A 10140-nucleotide genomic window follows, 5' to 3' on the forward strand; every position below is an offset into this window, starting at 1 on the left:
AATGAAGCTTCCAGAACTGGGAATGAGTTGTATTTAATTGAGTTGTTGGTCAACACCCAAACAACCCAGGCTACTGCCAAGACTATATTGATCTCCACAAACCCACAGCAAGGCCCTATTGCTGAAGATTACACCTATATACCTCATCAAACATAAATAGGGTAAGCTGGTGCCTTAATTGATCCTTCACTCCTCCGCATACTTCATATACCTTGCAGTAGGAAGGTACCCTCTATGGTACCAAAGGAGAAATAAGCGCCAACCCAGCTACAAACACTTTGATCTATAATAGCATCCAGCCTACAAGAGATGCCAGATCAATGGCGACACAAAGCTTGTGGGAATAATCTGATTTGATTTAAGGCCAGCTCCATGAGATGGAGCCCATACTTGGATGGGTTCCACTATACTTGGATGACCAAGAACCAGAAACTAAGTAGCCCAGGGACCAGGGACCTACAGGAAAACCAAATACTATTGTTAGGCCAAAAGAATGTAGCAATAAAATGATTCCTAATGGCATTCTGTTAGGCTCATAGGTCGATGCTTTGCTCAGCCATCATCAAAGAAGCTTCCTCCTGCAGTAGATAGGAACAAATACAGAGACCCACTGACAGCAGTATGCCCAGAGTGAGACCTCTGAACATTCAGCCCTAAATGGGATGTCTCCATTAAATCCCTCCCCTCAGGGAGGGCCCAGGGAACCCTATGAAAGAGGAGGTGGAAGAACTTAAGAGCCAGAGGGACGGAAGACACCAAAAACACAAGGCCCCTTAAGTCAGCAGGACTGCCACACACATGACTCAGAGAGACTGAGGCAGCATGCCTGGGGCCTGCATGGGTCTGCACCAGATGGGCCCTAGAGCTAGAGGAAGTGGACACACTCCCCCGCCCCTAACCCAGACACAATCATTTCAACAGCAAACGAAATGTTAGTTTTCTCCAAGGGAGTCTCACTGGGGAAACACACTATTCTTAAGGGCAGGCTGGCTATGGCCAACAGAAAACAAACTCAATGGTGTCTTTGGAGATTCCTTGTACCAATGTGGTGTCTGGACTTTAAAAAAAAAAAAGTTATCCTATTTCTTATTTTTATTTTGTCTGTATACATATTTTTCTCTCTTTTTACCTTATTGGTTCTTTGGGTATATTATGGCTTCCAGTTTGGTGTTTTTATGGGATTCCCAAGTGTGTGAGTGAGTGGGTCTCTGCATCTATATTTGACCCTTGTGCCCTTTCTGAGGCTCTTTTCCTTCTGTTTGCTCATTTCATCTTATTCCAGTTTGTTTGCTAGTTTTATCTTATTTTACTATTACTAAGGGATAATATATCCTGTTTGTTTTCTAATGAGAGACAGAAAGGGGGTGGATCCAATGGGAAAGGAGGTGGGGGAAACTAGGAAGAGTAGAGAGAGGGGAAACCATAATCAGGATATATTATATGAGAACAAAATTATTTTCAATAAAAGAAAGGACAGACATTCTTCAAATGATCAGTATTTTATTAAACTTGAACTTTTAATAATCCGTTTTCTTTTTCCTTACTGAAACACAAGCACAGAGAGATCTATTCATGAGTTTTCTTTTAAACCTTCTCAATCATAACTTTCTTTTAGATTAAAACTTATGCATTCTATAATATTCTTAGCCAAATAAAACAGATGATTCATTTTTAAAGTCTTCTCATTTTTAAATTTTTAAAAACTTTTATTTATTTTTATTTTTTTTTCCATTGGCCATGACTAATTCATGGAAAGTTTTGGTTTGACTTATTAAAGGAAATGAAAGAGAAAATTTCTGTTTCACTCAAGTAGGGAACTCAAAGCTGGTGTTACTAAAGTGTGCGTCCTCAGTGTCTGCAAAGAGAGTATACAGTGAGCCGTGTGTGTGTGTGTGTGTGTGTGTGTGTGTGTGTGTGTGTGTGTGTGTGAGTGTGTGTGTGCTCTGTGCTCTGCTCTCAAGGACTTTATCCACGAACTATCCTTAACATTGAGACACCAACAACACTAAGCTGGGTCCAGGCGTTTTCTCTGCACCCTGGACCTGCTGACTGGACAAAAAAAAGCACAATCTGGAGGCTTTGCATGGAATCCATGGACCATCAGCCAAGTGATATTTTACATAAACGTGGAGAAACATTCAGCCCTCGGTTGCATCAGTAATGTCATTTGCAGGCATATTGCAGAATGAGAATGCAGGGCTACCTCTTCTTCAAAACTATGAAGTATTGCAATACAGCAACAGCACACCTTTAAACAAAGTGTGGGGCCCAGCCGTACAGCAGCTCAGGTCATATGCCAAGGAGCCAGCCTGCCCTAGGAATGTGTTGTAGTTAGGGTTACTCTTGCTGTGATGAAAGACCATGACAAAAGCTAGCTGGGGAAGAAAAGATTTATTTCACTTTTGTGTCCACATTACTGTTCATCACTTTAAGAAGTCAGGACAGGAACTCAAATAGAGCAGGTACCTGAAGGCAGGAGCTGATGCAGAGGATACGGAGGGGTACTGCTTACTGGCTTGCTCATCATGGCTTGCTCAGCTGCTTTCTTATAGGAAGCCAGGACCTTCAGTCCAAGGGTGGCACCACCCACAGTGGGTTGGGCCTGTCCATATCAATCGCTAATTTAAAAAATGCTCTACAGCCTTCTCTACAGTCTGATCTTATGGAGGCATTTTCTTAACTGGGGCTCCCTCCTCTCAGATGACTCTAGACTTTATCAAGTGGAGATAAAATTAGCGAGCACAATTGACTGCTTGCCAACTTGACACACAAACACTTCACTTACTACATTATAACATTTCCTTTTTTGGTTCATTCCCCAAATCTCGGATTAATAAATATCACAACTATAAATAATATTACAAACTTATAAATCCCATATTCTTTACCAAATATTTTAAACGTCCAGTCTCTTTAAAAACCTCTTTTAAAATAAAAAAAAAAATTAAAGTCAAAGTCTCAATTGTGGGCTTCTGTAAATTCAAAAATAAGTTAAATAGGGCCGGGCGGTGGTGGCACATGCCTTTAGTCCCAGCACTCGGAAGGCAGAGGCAGGCGAATCTCTGTGAGTTTGAGGCCAGCCTGGTCTACAAGAGCTAGTTCCAGGACAGGAATCAAAAAGCTACGGAGAAACCCAGTCTCAAAAAAAAAAAAAAAAAAAAAAAAAAAAAAAAAAAAAAAAAAAAAAAAAAAAAAAAAAGTTAAATACTTTCTTATTCCACAAGGTAAGAAACAGGGCAAGAAACAATCTGAACAAACCAAAACCAAACTCCAACAGTGTAAATAAGCCAGTGTCGAATTTTGCAGGATTTACTCCCAATCTTCTGGGCTCCTTTGAGGTGTGTGCCTCTCCTTTTCAGCCACACCCTCTGCAGGACACACAGCGGTCTTCTAAGTTCCGGCTGTCCATGACAGTAGTACCTGACATTGATTTGTGCCTGTGTCATGCATTGTAATAGAGCTCTTCAAGTGTTTCTGGTAGAAGGAGGGATGAATTCAAGGATTCCTTGTGAATTTAGAATCATGCAAGGGAAGTTTGCTGTCACTTAACTATAAGGGAAATGTGTTTGCTGGAGTGCCCCGGGCCCGAAAGCCCCATAGAAAGTTCTAAATGGTTATGGCACTATGGGATTTCAGTGTGATTCACCTGCCCCCATTTGGCTCACCAATGATCTCCACCACTTATGTTGGTATGAGCTATGTTTTAAGCACATGTTTGTGTTATTTAGTTATTTTCCTGGGCGGGGGAGAATGTGGGGAATGCCATCTTGCACATCTAGAGATCAGAGAAAACCGTTCCAGAGTCAAAGCTCACTTTCTACCCTGCATCTCCCAGGAATTGAACTCAGGTCTTCAGACTTGACAGCAAGCATCTTTACTCACCGAGTCATCTCACTGGGCCTAACTATGGTTTTAAAGGGATTACGTATGTCTTAAAAATTCCTTTATATTCCTAACTGGTATTGATACACACACACATTACTTTGGTCATCAAGACAAACAAACCCTCCCCAGCTAAGCTTACTTTCCAAAGTAGCAGGCGAGAGGAGTTTGCTGTTGGGGTTCATTTTCTTTGCAAATGTGTTTCCTCTCGCTGGAAAGAGGAAACAGCTTTCCTCTCTGTTCCTCCCACCATAGAAAACAGGGCGTGGAGAGGAAGTGAGGCAAGGTGTAAATAGTGACAGAGGAGCCTCTTAAAATCTCTATCTTTTTAAAATAGGAAACTTGGCCATTGATGACCCCAGGACAGAGATGGTGACGGCAACTGAGGATGTTGCTGCTCACTGCTTTTGGGGTCCAGCATATGAACAGCGTGAGAGTCTTGCCTTTGACTCCAAGGCCATGGCTGTGCAAAGCCTCTCCACAGGGTCCTCTATCCCCAATATTTTCCCCCTTCCCTTATATTTGTCACCAGTCGTATGGGTAAGAAAAAAAGGGAAAACATTTTTGAGAAGTCTACAAAGTGGATAAGGCAGGGATTGACTCACAGTGAGGCTGGAGGGTTAGTGACAGGATGGTGAGCTAAGCACAGAGTAGGAGACCAGCTGTCCTGGGCTGGTGAGAGTTCACACATGTGTGTGACACATTGCCATGGTGTCTGCGAAGCGCCACGGAGGAGTTCAGAGTTTAACAGAGCTGTCCAGGAGGTTTAGAAGATCAACTCTGACCTGAAATCAGGAAGAGAGACCCTAACTGTGTCTGTAGTGTGTCACTTCAAAGCGACCCTTTCATTTCCATTTAAAAATGATTTGTGATTGAAGAGGAAGCGGGATCCTGGTTTAAGCTGGGGTTCACATAGTCTGAACTCTCAGAAATTGTTCCCTTAACTTGCATCCAACGCAAATTTCAGTTCCTAAAAAAATCCAAATAAGGTACTAAATAAATAAGCAAAGATGATTAATCTTTCTCTAAAATGATAACCCAGCAGGAAAACCACTGAGGAAAAAAAAATGGAAACACCTCACATAGATGTTTAAAAGTGGGTATCTGTGCGTGTGTGAATGTGTGTGTGGTATGTGTATTGTGTGTGTATGTGTGGTGTGTATGTGTGTGTGATGTGTATGAGTGTGTGTGTGTGGCGTATAGTGTGGTGTATATGAGTATGGTGTGCAAGACCCACAGGTCAGAGGAGGGGACTTTTCATGCCAGAGAGCTAAATGCCTTCATCGAGAGGCATGAGCAAGGCCAGCCAATTCAGCCACTTTTTACTTAAGGGGCTTTGTGAGCCAGGTGGTGGTGGCACACACCTTTAATCCCAGCACTTCGGAGCCAGAGGCAGGTGGATCTCTGCAAGTTCAAGACCAACCTGGTCTACAAGAGGTAGTTCCAGGACAGGCTCCAAAAGCTACAGAGAAACCTTGTCTCGAAAAAACAAAAAACAAAACAAAACTTAAGGGGCTTTGCTGAGTTTATCTTGTGGATTACAAAGAACATTCATGCCCATTAGGAAAAGGAGAGGCCAACAACAGAATGGTGCCAGCAATAGGAACAATAAAGCTTTATTGTCTTTATTGGTACTTGACACATCCTGACTGACTGCAGTTACAGTCTTTATTTCCAGAGCCATCCAGTGAGGAGGGTGGGGCTCTGAGGAGTGGCCCAGCGGGCTCTATCCCCAGGCTAACCCCATTGCTGGAGTTCTTTGCATTTCATCACGTGGTCATTTTGAGATTTTGCTTATTTTACAATGTGAAAGACCATGAGCCACTGGGGCTAGAGCACTTGCTAGGCTCACACCCTTGGCTTTAACAGGGCCAGATCTCACACCCTTGCCATCTCCCAACAGACAACTCTGAGCCAGTGCCTGCCATAAGTTACAAGGCTTGGATGTCAGCAATGCCTGCATCTAAACCCCAGGGAAAGATAGGATTCTAAGCCACAAGCTTGCACGAAATGGGACTGTTTTAGTCATGAGAAAAAAAATCACCCCGGGCAAAACAAACAAGGGAAAAGGAGACAAAGCCAGGACCCAGCTGAATGCAGGCTTCTGGGCCAGCTGCACTGCTGGTTATGAGCCACGGGGATTTTGTCTTTTGGGTCCAGACACCAGCTTCCATAGTCGTCGGTGCAAGCGACAGATAGCAGGGCATGGACGTGGGAAGCACCCAAGCTGACACACTGCAAGTCCAGTGATGGGAAAGACTGATTCGTCCCATTTCATTCTCTGAAAAGGCCATTGAATGGCCAAGCCAGACAGGATACGCACTTTAGTCTGCACTGCAAAGACAGGGGCGGGTGACATATGTCAGTCCAACCCCTTGTAATTACTGTAAGTAGGGCAAATGACTTAGTAGTTGTCCCTGTGAGTCCAGAGGTCAGGATTCAAAACAACTTAGGATGAACTCTTATAATAACTTCTAGATCAAGCAAACCAGGCTACAGTCAGCACTGAATTGGGACAATATGCACAACCAACTCTTTCTTTAAAATCTTCTGTAAAATATATGTGTATTGTAAATACTGTCGTGATAATTGTGAGAGCTCTTTAAACATGGCTTCTATGAGGTGTTTTTGCATGCATGATTTAGTGGGGAAATGTGCTCCCAATCATCTCGTGGGCCCAAGGCTTTTTACTAGAGGGTTTGAAGCTCCGAAGGCTACAAATATGCATTGTCAGCCTGCATCCACTTGCTGCCTAGGATGAATAGATATGTGCCTTTCTGTAAGGAAGTCTGGATGTGAAAATCTTGGCTTTTGCTTTAGTACGCAAACTCAGTGTAGTCCAAGTCCTTTCCCTTTGGAAAATTACTCAGCTACATTCAAACGATTGAAAAAATTAAAAAGAAATACTCTAGGTTTCTACAGTTCTGCAGGGGGTGGGGTGAGGGTTGGGGTGAACACATCTGCCAGCTGAATTTCAGATCTAGGTCTCTGTGGAGGATAGTAGGGCGGGAGGCTGCCTCTCAGGAGCACCCACTTTCTGCCTCTAGCCGGCCTGCTAACTCCTGGCTCTCCTCCTGTCTCGACACATGGACACCAGGTTTCCAGCAGCTTCTGTTACTATTTTGGTTAGTTTGACTCATTTCCATGGAGACTCTCAAAGCACTGGAATCTGTAATTATATTTTGCAAAGGCTATTAGGCGCAGCCAGCGCATTTTACAGCATCGTGGTGCAAGGCCGAGGCTGTGTGAGTTTTTGACACCTGGTTATTTCATTCCATGCAGTGCAAAGGAATGTCGTAGTGCCAATTGGCCTCCTCGAGGGCATGTCAGGGCCACTCCCCTGTCACAACATTCCTGCTTCCTTCCCACCACAGAGGCAGATTTTTGTGCTTTGCACGTGATGGCTCTGCCACTTCAACACGTGATTCATTCTTAGCTCAAGGAAAACACCGACGACACAGGCAGGTGTCGTGGGATCCGACATCCTTCTCCTGGGTAATCTTGGTCTTGTTATCAGACATCTGAGGTGGAAATGTGACGTACTGAAACTGATTTACAAAAACCACATACAGCAACCAGTAGTGTTTTTAGCCCCAATGTGGTTACAGCCTACTTCCTCTACACATTTATAACAAAGGCTTTTTTTTTTTTAAAGAACCAATTTATGGTGGGTCAGAAGGAAGTCTGTTTTCTAGTTACTGCTTTGGTAACTTATATAGACTCCTTAGCTTTTCTTTAGAAAGGACTGAAAATTTTACTTATGTATGTAGGTATGTATATGAGTCTCTCTATGTGTATGTCATGTGAGTGCGACTTCCCTAAGAGGTCAGAAGAGGGCATTGAATCCTATTGGATCTTCAGGCAGGTGTGAGCCCCTTAATGTGGTACTGAGATCCATACTCAGTTCCCCTGGAAAAGCAGCAAACTTAACTGCTGAGCCTTCTCTCCAAACCCGTCTTCATAGTTTTATCAAGGAAGAGCTCTTTGGATTCAACGTGAAGGTTGTGTTTTTCTGTATCTGACAGTCATTCCTAGATTAGAGCCACTGAATACGAGCCGAGCAGTGAGCGGGCACATCTAGAAGGGTGCGGGCACAGGAAATGACACAACAGGCTATTTTAGACCCAGAATTTCAGAGTTAAAACTACCTTCATTCGGTGCCTACACAAAGTGAGTATACATTTGCATTATGTGGGCATGGACTTTACGTGGCGACCCTGACATTTGGGTATGCCAGCGTCTCCAGTGAGCCTTGGCCTCTGCTTTCCTGCCTTGTCTTCCTTAGAAACCCCACCTGCCAAGACTCAGGCGGGCTTCATAAACAGCATTTGCAGAATAAGCAGGGGTGAGGCTGAGCAGCTTGTGGGGCACCCCAGAGATCCACTGAGGGGCCTTCTGGATTTGCCAGGGAGCAAGAGAGACCTTGGTCTCGTTTCTTCTTCACACTACCACACCTCTGTGTTTTGAGGAATTGTGACTTAGACAGGCCGTCAAGCCTGCCCACAGGCATCAGAAGTGGTTTGAGCTGCTGCTGGAATCACGCAGGCTCACAGGCAGGGGAGGAGTCATGGAGAATAGGTTTGTCCAGCAGGGATGCCCACCTGCCATTTCTAGGTAGGAAAAGTGAGTCGCTAGATTCACGGTTTCCTGCCTGGCTTGCCCCAGACCAGGCACACCTCTTGCTGGCTGTTTCAGTAGATCTGACCTGACTGGTCCCTTGTCACCTTGCCTATGGTAATTGAGGAAGTGGGGCCCTTTTCCACAGTGGCCTGTCTCTACCTGTGCCTATGTAACTACATGGAGAAGGTCTGGAGGTCTATGAAGATAATGTCTTTATTAGGAGCTGACCTGACCTGGCAACACGTGGCAGCTGTCTCAGACTCCTCCCTTTTAATCTCAGGTCAGAGAAGCCCCAACCCCTCCTGCCATGACTGAGTATTCAGAAGGCAGGAGGTGGATCATGCTTGGGAAAATCAATATTGTTCTTATGCCACCATCTTCACCCCACGTCGGGAGGGGCTTCCCGATGCCACCCACACGGGTTTGGACTTGATCCGACTGGAGCAATGAAGAATGAAGGACAGACGGCAGTAGCCCCGAAACTCAATGTGTTTCTTGTCTGCAGCATCGATGAAGACACGGGCCAGCTGACCCCGGTAAGTGGTCTCTGTAGGAGAGCAATTTCAGGCCGCAGTCATATGGGGTGAGGAAGCTGTGGTTGGTACTTTCTGAACACATGAGCTTGGGCTGAAGGTCAACCCTGTCAACATCCATCCTCAGACCAGGGTAAGACCTTGCCATTCCTGTGGGTCGGAGACACTGGTGTCTTCCACATGGTCGTGCTTCTCGACTGTGCCAACACGACCTCCCACCGTCTTTCAGGGAGGAGAGCTTGTTTTACCCACGAAGCGCACAGTCTGTGTGTGGAGCGGGAGCGGAGCAGAGAGCACATCTTCCTGATCAGGCCTCCTTGGCATACGCGATGAAGAGGCAAAGACAGGGGGGGCTCTCTGTCTACTCTTGAGGACACAACGGGGGAAGCTGCCCAGCCCCCTCTCCCCTTCCATTAGGGAGAACAAAGGTTGACACTGAAGACAACTTTGGACCCTACAGGGCCTAGAGTGGCAGCAGAAGAATCAACATTAACAAGCTGTTCTAGCTTTCTTTATCTGCCGTGAACTTACTCGCCACCCTGAGAGATAAAAGAAGCAGTAGCCTTGCCGGGCTGCTCTTCCGGAAGTCTACCGTTCTTCACCCATGATGCAATGTGGGCCGCCAGGGAAAGTCAGCTCTCGGAGAACTTCTCACCGCCGGGGAAGCTGCCCATGCCTACGAGGCTGCCACGGCCTTTGCTGACGGGGTCCCTCTCACCAGCAACCGACAAGGCTTGTGGAACCCACCATTATTATCCTCCTCATACAGTAGTGAGCTAGAAAGAGGTCGGTGTGTTTTGTGTGTTTTATTTTCCTGTTTCCTTGGGACATTTGATGAGGCTCTGAGGATTTCTGACACCCTCCTTTATAGAAGAGACACCCAGTCTTCAAAACTGCAGCCAATTCACTGAGAGGAAAGAGACTTCTGGGCACACATTGTATCCGGCAGCTTATAGTGGGGGCGGGGCACCACCCGTTCAGCTGCTTCTGCCGCTGCCCTTTCTTCCTTCCCAGCCCAGCTTTGGAGTCTGGGCTCAGCAGCCAGAGTGTCCTCCTGTGCCCCTAGCATGTGAGGGAGAATCCCTGGGAAGGAGCTGTGTCTGCA

Source organism: Microtus ochrogaster, linkage group LG9 (assembly GCF_000317375.1).
Source record: "Microtus ochrogaster isolate Prairie Vole_2 linkage group LG9, MicOch1.0, whole genome shotgun sequence".
NCBI classification, from domain to species: Eukaryota; Metazoa; Chordata; class Mammalia; order Rodentia; family Cricetidae; genus Microtus; species Microtus ochrogaster.